This window comes from Anser brachyrhynchus (genome assembly GCF_964034855.1).
Source record: "Anser brachyrhynchus genome assembly, chromosome: 6".
NCBI classification, from domain to species: Eukaryota; Metazoa; Chordata; class Aves; order Anseriformes; family Anatidae; genus Anser; species Anser brachyrhynchus.
Window position 1 is genome coordinate 39,178,171 of NC_137700.1, and position 10,004 is coordinate 39,188,174.

The window sequence follows — 10,004 nt, forward strand, 5'->3', positions numbered from 1 at the left end:
TAGTATTGTGTAAAGACAATCATTCATTAAGTACAATGGCCCATTTTACATCTGCAACTATTTCTACCTGCCAAAGCAGCAATCTCCTTGAAAACAAACTAAGGTCTAGCGAGCAGACTTATTTTCCATATAACTACTTCTTAGGCACTGAATCCTATGCGGTCTTTTTGTTAATTTATTTACAGATGATATTTAGTTGATGGACGTAAAGTTATGTGATTCATCATGATATTTTCAAGTGAGATACAGCAATTCTTACCTGCAGCTGCTAGCACAGGAAATTTCAAGGATGCTCCAAGTCAGCACCCCTCTGTTGCAACAAACCTATGACCGAGAAAGGGCTCAAAGCATTAGGAATGAAATGAAGAAGTTATCAAATGATAACACAGCCAAATGAGAAATTAAGACAGCATTTATAACCTGTGGTCAGCCAATTATCTCTGTTTTCCAGCAACACTCTGCTTATTCCAGTGGACAGCCAATGGTACAAGAACATTCCCTGCAAGCGGCTTTCACTAACTGTAGACTCTAGCAAGGATTTGTTTGGGACTAGCCTCTTCATTTATCTCTTTGTAAGTACAGCTTATCTTATAGAACTCGTTGGCTTGCATACCTTATTCTTAATTACATACAGCAAGTCTGGAAGCTATACGGTGGCAGTGAAATTTTGCAGAGACGCTTTGCTAACTTGTTTTCACCTCGTCTGTTTTTTAGTTCTACGGAACTGCATTTTACAGATTTATGGAAGAAATGAAAACAGCAAATTTCCAGGTTCCTAACCATTCCCTTACACCACTGCTGTTCCCTGCATGGTAGAAGGAGCTGCCCAGGGAGGGTGGCTCTCTCTGCTCAGGCAGTGCAAGCAACTTTGTGAGGCTGTGCCATCCTGCACAGCAAAGAGCAGCGGTGGCACCACACCGCAAGACATGGGGCAACCCCGCTCAGAGCCTGGGTCAGAATCAGAAGGAAGCAAATGTGCCTTCATGCAGTCTTTTCTCTCTCTCTGACATCCTCACTTCAGCAGCAGGAGGGTTAGTCTTGAGAATCCAACCTCTTTTAAATCTAGTCGCTTTCATTTGCCTTCCTTTGCCGATCGAATTACCCTGCACAGCCTGTGCAGTGACACTTAAAACAATTGTAAACACGGAAGCTCCGGATGTGTAGCAGAAACACCAGGAGCAACATTCGGAGGGCTCCTCGTGACTGACACCCAGCCCTTGGTCAGGCAGACTCCCAGCCTGGAGTTGAGCACAGAGTTAAGAAGTAAAACCAGGAAAGAAGTCTGAACTTACATCATGGCCCGAGAACGTGCTTTCCACTCCTGACCTCCTTCTTGTTTTCTTTTCCTTTGAATTCTTCCCCAAAGTCCTAATCCTTCATGAATGAAATGTAAATGAGATGTATTTATTTTATCTGACTCAGCTTTAAGGCCGACATCTACAAGGCTAATAGTCCAAGCTATTTGAATTTTGCAGCTGATGAGCATACATACATAAGCATTCACCAGCCTCTCTCCTCACAGCAGACACGCAGGAGCTCAGAGCCAGGTCAGGATGAGAACTGCATTACGTAAGCTAATTAACAGTAGCGCATAAGAACATGGAAATGGAACAGTCAAATGATTCAAAATAAAATTAAAAAAAAAAAAAAGAGAGAAAACACAAAGAGGGCTCAGTTTGCTGCATTGAAATGGCCTTTTATTTTAGCTGTACTGAAATGCTCTTTTATTTTAACATCAGTTACTTTTTTTCTAAGAGGAAGAAATCTTACTACAGGTCAAAACCGGAAGAGTCGGCCTTGTTTTTTCGTGTAGCTCATCGACCCAATCAGCTGTGCTTAAACACCTGGTTGTAAAGACAGACAGCACTAGGAGCTGCAACTAAGAAAGGGCCCCCGACATTTCAGCCTTCTGTTTTATATAAATGCTCCCCCCTACAGCCCAGTTACCTCACAATTTGAGCAGGAGGCTGTGAGAAAGTAGAAGATACCTTAATCAATCGCTCCCACGTAATTCCTCAGAGCTGAAAGTGTTTCTTACGTGGACGTATAACTTAATCAGGAAGCATCTAGAGCCCTTACACATCTAAAGGTCATTCCACCAAAAATAAACATAAAGATGCTGCCAGCTTAATGAAAGTTTAGTTCAAATGCCATCCAGAATTTGTCATCTATTTGTCAACTCTAAGTTTGCAATGAGAAAACACACACGTATCCTAAAATAAAATACAACCTTCTGTTATGCCACACTGTTCCTATTTGATCATAGTCTAAACTCTGAAAAAAACATGGGATGTGATCCCACGGGGCTAACAGGAGCAAAATGTGATCTGACAAAATCAGTGAGCTAAATGCATAAATGGACTGATGTAGCCTTGCTTTCCTGAAGCTGACAAAAAGGAACTTTGAAGACCTTATCTTTGACTAAATTGGAGTTGCGTTAAACTGAGCGAAAATGATCTGGGAGAATACGGTTCCCTGGACATCTCACCAGAAGACATCTGCATGATGTGCAGAAGGACAAGATCCCAATGTCCCTTTTGTTCCTGTGCAACAAGGGCAATCTTAATGAGAGGAGCCAATTCCAATGCACTTTTTTTGCCCAGGACATCACTGAACGTGAGATTACAGGACTCAAGTTCCAGCAGGTTCTTGCCAGATGTACTGACAACCGTTGCGTTATTTTTGCAAAGCAAACCATAAAACACATAGCTGCTGTAACTTCCATCTGTTGCAGATTCCCCACCACCTGGACCGCATGATTTTCTTAAATCTGCGTACCAAAATTACCCCCAGCTTTTATTCTTGCAGTTGCAGAGGATATTGTATCGTGTAATCAGACAATGCAGAGCTGACATTAGGAGGAAATTCTTCACTGTAAGGGTGGTGAGGCCCTGGCCCAGGCTGCCCAGAGAAGCTGTGGATGCCCCATCCCTGGAGGTGCTCAAGGCCAGGCTGGACGGGGCTTTGGCCAACCCGATCTGGTGGGTGGCATCCCTGCCCATGGCAGAGGGGTTGGAGTTGGATGATCTTTAAGGTCCCTTCCAACCCAAGCCATTCTGTGATTCTAGGATTCTATGATTCTCTGGTTCTCTGGTTCTCTGGTTCCATGGTTCTTTGATTCTATGATCAGCCTTTCTTTGCCTGTTCAGAACCCAAAGACAAGTTATTCCAAACATAAGACTTGATTTATTTTTAAATGCTTTTTTTTTTCATTATGTATTTTTCATAACCATTCAACGTTTTTGTTAATTATGATAAATGATGACAAACAATACTGTATTAGGTTCCTGTGTCTCCTCTATACTCTCATTAATTGTGCAGTTAAAACATGTCATACGAACGCGCTGTGCTAAGAGGGTACCAGAGAGGGCTGCATTCTCATCTCATCAACCTTGCATCAAAAAATCCAACAGAGATTTTGTTTCTAAGACTTCAGTCCCGGAACAGGCAAAAGGAGGAACTGCATGCATAGACGGGTGTGATTATCAAAGCAGGACGGGGATTCTGTGCAAAATTCACCCAGACAGTCTTTGACGAGCAAGCAAGCATGTGTAATCCTGCAACCTCAAATTCTCTAAATGTATTTGGGAAATCTAGCTGCTTTCATGTCAAAGAAAGAAAATGATACAACGTGCACTTGGCCAGACTCTACCAGATGACAGTATCCCACACTGAGCGTGTGTTCAGTCTGAGGGAACCTGGGCCCAGCAGGGCTCAGCCGTGCAGGAGCCCAATTTTTGAACTGTTTATGGCTTTTCTGGGATCTAAAATGCCCAGTGCCTTGTAGTACCAGGTCTTGCTGCCCGCTGGGCATTACTGCCATCTCTGTGCACTTAGCTCCCTTTCTTGCAAGTTCTTCCTGGGTGTTTAGTGTTGGCATCGCTCCCAGTGAAGATGCAGAGCTAAAAAGCGTGGTAAGATATGGAGAACTTCAGTCCCAGAACTTTCTGCTCCCATTGATTAAAGAAGTGGAGGGTAAAGGCTTAATAAATAATTTTCAAAAGAAAAAAATTATACCTTATTTGGGATGGACTTATATTTATTTTACCTTTAATTATACCTTATTTGGGATGGAAACTATATTTTCATCAACGTGTTTTAATGTCTCAAAAGTAAACTCATCAAATTTACACACGGAGCACACTTACAGGAGATAACCCTCACAAACACCATTAACTTTAAAAATACAGCTGTGCCTGATTTCACCAATGACAAGAATTAGTTGGTCATTTCTAGTCTCTTTTCCTCTCCCAAGCTGCTGCTGACATCTTCACTGGGCAAAAATGCCACACTGCGTGATAGGAAAGTTCTCAGACGAGGGGAGACACAGAAAATGCACACGCAGTGACCTCGTGGTATGGAAGTGATCTCTTACTGGGCTATAAGAGATAGTGGTTAAATCTCTGAGTTGGGTAAGAGCCAAGAGACTTGAACCAAGAGACCTGAACCAAGAGCCAAGAGCCCTAAGCACGGGGTTATTCCAGGATGATACTCCAGTTTTTATAGGCAAAGAAGAAAAAAAAAAATAAAGATTTTTGATGAAGATCTCTGACAGTTAAGAAATCTCAACAGGTTTTGTGGGATGGAAAGAGAGACCTGGGCAGCTGACTTGTCCTAAGCCTCTGGCACCCTCGCCTTGCTAAAACCAGCTCTTTTGGCAGCTGTGGAGCTGCTGAAGAAGCTGCTGAAGTGATCTATTCCAGTGGATTGCCCAGCCACAATCTAGCTCTGGGGAACAAAAGGAGGGCCTTGCTGTCCTGAGGCGTAGCAAGGATCTTTCTGTGCCTCTGGAAATCAGATCCACTGCCCTTCTGCTTTGCACAGTCTGTAATTTGTTTAGTAGACTTGATATTTAAACCACTAAAGCACACAGAAGAGATGACCTGCCAAAAATAAAATAAAATATGAGAATACAGAAGGAGATGAGAAAATGTGTAATATGCACTTAAGAGACAAAAATCTAGTTCTCCAGTGCCCTGGACTATTTAGAAATATAAACAACGGGAAAGGTAAAAAGTCTTGTTCTGGTTTAAAACAGCTAAAGATTGGAAATGATCTTTTCACAGTCAAGATCTACTACAGTCAAGAATTTAGGGGGGAAACAGACTGTTACCACCGCTTAGAATTAACAGCAGTTACGCAAACTCTAAAGTGTATGTCAAGTATAAGCACAGCATCATCTTGTATTTCAGCAAATGGATTAAGTTTGGAAAGAAATATTCCCCTAGCGCTGCATTGAACAGGTTTTGGGCATTATCCAGGTTTCAGTCTTCCTCTGAAACCCTGGAGACGCGGTTCTGCCTCAGCCAGCTGAGCAGAAGTCCCAGGTTACCCCGCTGCCTATCAGGCATTATTGATCCTTCAGCAGCATGGCTGAAGAAGATACGTCTGATCAAGAGCTGCAGATTATTGTCCTCTGTTCGAATTTAAAAGGGAAAATCATCCATCTGCAGGCTGCGGGCTGCAGCGTAGTGGAGATGTTTCCTTCTGCGCCCCTGCTGCAGGGGCTGCAGAAGACAAAGTTAACAGACAGAAGCAGCAATCGCTTCAGCCAGCCTGTCCAAATTCACATGTGAACGTGAGTCAGAGCGGCTGCTAGAGGTGGGGTGTTTACCTGGCCTACTCTGTCATCATATATTCCATCAGCAAGGAAATTAGATTATAATTAGAAAATGATCATAATGAGTAGGATTCACTCCTCTGATCAGGAGACTTGTAAATGCCTGCTCTGAATGTTCTTTTTTTTTTTCCTTTTTCTTTTTCCTTTTTCTTTTTTCCCTTTTCTTTTTTACCCTTTTTATTTTTCCTTTTTTTTTCTTTTTCATTTTCCCTCTTTACCTTTTTTCTTTTTTCTTTTTCCTTTTTTCTTTCTTCCTTTTCCTTTTCCTTTTCCTTTTCCTTTTCCTTTTCCTTTTCCTTTTCCTTTTCCTTTTCTTCTTTCTTTTTTTCCAGGAGCACATAGACCAAGATTTTCTGCTTTGACTTCCTTAGTGCTTAAGTCTCTGTTAAAACTGACCTTGACAATACTCAGTTTTTCATGAGTATACCCACAATTATGGTTTTATAAAGTGTGGTTTTCTATCAGTCTCTTGGCGTTGGTTTATTTTTCATCTTCTGAAGGCTACTGTGCAAGTGGAGATTTGTCCAGGCTCCTTGGCTAGTTCGCAGCTCAGCATAAAGCTGAAGTTATCCATCAAACACGCGTTCTGTGCCACCTAGGAGGTTTAGTTTCACCTACTCCCTTTCTGCAGCCTCGCAGAAATATGCCCACGTCAACGCTCATCAGAGAGCTGCTGAAACTAATAACGCTGCCCAGAAACTCTCCATCTCACCCCTGCCCACCCTGCCGACAGCAGGGACGGCGGCCGGTCCCCGACGGGCGCTGCGTGGGTGCGCTGGGGCAGCGCGGCCCTGCTGGGGCCTGGAGCCAGGGCGCAGCCTGCAGCAGCTCCCTGCAGCGGGGCACCTTCCAGCCCTTTCCTCACATCTGCTCTTAGCAGCGAGCTGGCCTCGAGCAGCCAGCTAACCTCCTACAAGCGGGGGGATCGCGTTCCTGGAGCTGGCCCAGGGAGCTCTTTGTACGGCTAAAAAACGCTCGCGCTTCTCCAGCTGCTCCTGCTCTGCCTGTCGGGAGCTGCTGCGGGCTCCCCGGCGGACGGTGCTGCCAGCAGGAGAGCCAGGAGGAGCCGGACACGAGCTCCTGCATCCCTCCCTGCCTGCCAGGGACAGAGATGCTGTCAGCTGCGCACCTCCTCCAGTCCAAGGGGATAAAAGTATTTCGGAGCAGTGATGACGGACAGAGCACCGCTATGAGGTCGCTCCGAGGCTGGGCTGGGTGATCTCAGAGGTCCTTTTCCAACCCGAACGATTCCACGATTCTCTGACACTATTAAATCCCCTGCAGTACCCACAGAAAATGGACCAAAACTTCCGTCTCTCCATGTGGCGTACCCCGCTACTGCTCTTCAAAGGATCGTTTTACTCATGAAAGACGGGTTTCAAGCTCCGTTTTCAGCCGCTTTTCTCATTGACTGCACGGTGCCTGCTGCTGGGCACACTCAGTTCTGGCAACGCTTCTCTCTCTCTCTCTCTCTCTCCTATTTTTTTGATTTGCTAGTAAACCTTGAAAAAGTGAAAGAGATGTCTAGGCATTTAGGTCACCGCAGCCTCGAGCACAGAGCGGCAGTTCATCCACTAGGGGGAGGCCTCTAAATACTAATGGATGATGACCACTGCAGCAATTCAAAAAAAAAAAAAAGAGCAAGGGAGAGGCTGTGATGGACTCTGATTCATTCGCCTGATTTCTGACGAGGTAAGGCAAGGTTGTCCTGCTCCCTGGACGGATCCAGATAAGTCTTACACCAAAGAGATCTCTACTTAGAGTTCTGCCTAACTGCCTCAGGAAAAACAGCAGATGATCAACCAAAAATGCCCATTTTGTAAATAATTTAGCTTACTCATGCCATGCATAACGTATTAGGAAAATTAGGAGTTCTAAAAACCCAAGCTGTTTTCTGCTGCCTATCTTCTGCAGTGAAATTTCCTCTTCTCTGCATACAAATCACAGACATTAAAGCTGGTTTTGGTGTGTTCACAAATTCACTCCCTGACTTAAGGCAGGGGAGCATTCCCCATGGAAATAAAAAGGAAAAAAAAAAAAAAAAAGAGTACTGGAACTAGCTTCTGGAGTCTTTTTCAGGTTTAAAAAAATCTGAAATTTATAAATCTGAGTATGTGCTTTGTGAATGCCCAGACTTGCACTGTGATTTCAACATGGAGGTTTTAAAAGCTTTTCTCCATTTAGCCGGTACACTGAGCCGTCTACTTCCTTATTAATGCTTTGTGCTTTCTATTAAAGTCCACAGGAACTATATGTATATATCAAATAATTCCCATGTTATTACTGTAACTCCAGTGAGCAGATGACGTGACCGAGCTGTATGCACCATACAACGTCTGCACCAACAGAGCAGTCAGCACGAGCTCAGACTGTGGATGGATACACAGCGCTTTTTTTAAAAGCTTTGCATTTTTAATTTTCTGAAATATGGGGCCCAACTGTATTAGTGGCTCTTTTTGTGTGTGCGTGTGTGCTGTAGATGAAAAAAAAAATCATCATTCTGAACAAACCATGAAGCCGAACACCTCCATCTCCTAAGCAGAGAATCCTTGCTTGAGATCTTTTTGCTTTTATCTGCAGTGTTCCGTGCACCTGGAGCAGTGCGTTCAGACAGCGAACTTCTGGGGTGTTCGGTGCTGAGACTCTGGATTTGGATGAAACACCAGGCTGTGGAAGTCATAGTGGTAGATTCATCATACGATGTTTCAATGTGAGTATTGAGAGACTTCATGTGCCCGCTGCATTTATTGACAGAGCTTTCTTATGAATCAGTCTGAGATGACTCCAGCAGAGAACTTGGACTGACTCCTGCTCAGAAATACAGCACGAGGCACGTGCCATGTGCATTGCCTACCCACTGCCTACCCACAGCTTCATCAGCAACAGCCTTCTGGAATACCTGATCCAGAACAAACATTCCAGCTCATAAACCTGATTAAGTGCCTTTCTGTTCAGGTGATCTGCTAAAGTGTCACAGGTACTCAGAAGATAAATTGGAAAGCCAATTTAGAGCTTACCACAAGACATGTTATTTCCTGATACACCAGAGATAGCTGCTTGTTTATACAGTGAGTAACCATTGCTTCGCTACCACGCAGCTGCTTCAACAACCCCAGCCAGCGGCGCGGCGCGAGGAGGGGGCTCTGCAGCCAGGGGCAGTCCACACGAGCACGCCAGACCACCTCGGACAGATCTGTCACCAGTGTCCTCGAGTCAAGATCACCTCTGCAGACCATCCACCGACAGCGGTGTGATGGGTTGCGGGGAAGAATTTCCCCAGGTTGGCCTGTACCCTGCCCAGCTGCTGTGCTGGCCGGAGGTGTCTGGAAGGGAGCTGCCCCTGAAGGCTCAGGCAGCCACAGGCCAACGCAGAAGCTGAGGCAAATTCTCTCCATTGTTATAAGTAAGGTCCAAACTGAGAAATGATGCAAGGGATGGCTTGAGGAAGGGATGGCTTGGCTTGGCTTGGGGGTCCTGGATTCTTCCTTAGAAATCCAATTTCGCACGAGTCTAATCATTTTTCCATTTGGTCTAAAACGAGCCCATTTTCAAGATTTGTGAAGACCCTGTAAAGTATATTAACTCCGGGCAACTCTGATTACATGGTTTCTTGTTATTTTGGAGCAAACCCCGAAGCAAAAGCTGAGACTGGTACCCCTGGGTGTGCAAAGCAGGTATGCACCTGGAGACATCAGGAGTGCTGTGTTGGCACCTATATGAAGAAGACAGCAGTCTCTGCAGAAAATAGGAAATGCTTCTTGATTGTTGTCCCTTCTGAAATGGAATATATTATAGATCCTCAGCCTGAAGTCTCATCTGAAATTAGCCAGAGACTACATAAATTTACATAGCTTAAAAGAAATTTTCCTGAACCCAGGATTTTTTGCTGAGTAGTACTCCTTACATCTCCATAAATTATTCTGCCCTGAAATATACCACCTACCTGGGAGTCCTTGCAGCTTTAGCTTTAAAGTTAAAGCTTTTTTAGCTAAAATCTACCTGTCACGGACAAGAATTTAATTAACAGGGAGAGTATGAGATCTAGCCTACTAACATCAGTCACTCAGAGGCTTTCCCTTCTCAGTCCACACTCATCTCTCTCCAGCTGGACGCTTGTCCACCCATGGGTTTCGCTCCTGCAGAAGCTCAGGATGATCCTGACCTATCAGCCCATGCTAATTTCTGTGAAACATCCTCATCTCTGCAAGTTACACACAAAAACATGTATCTTATGCCTCTTAGATACTCCCTAGCATTTTCCTTTTATTTCCACCTACTTGCTGACCTTTATTATTAACTCTAAGTGTATGGTTAGCAATCAGCTGCAGCAAAACAAAGAAACCCATTGACTTCTCTATTTACATGCTATCAGATACAAAACCCA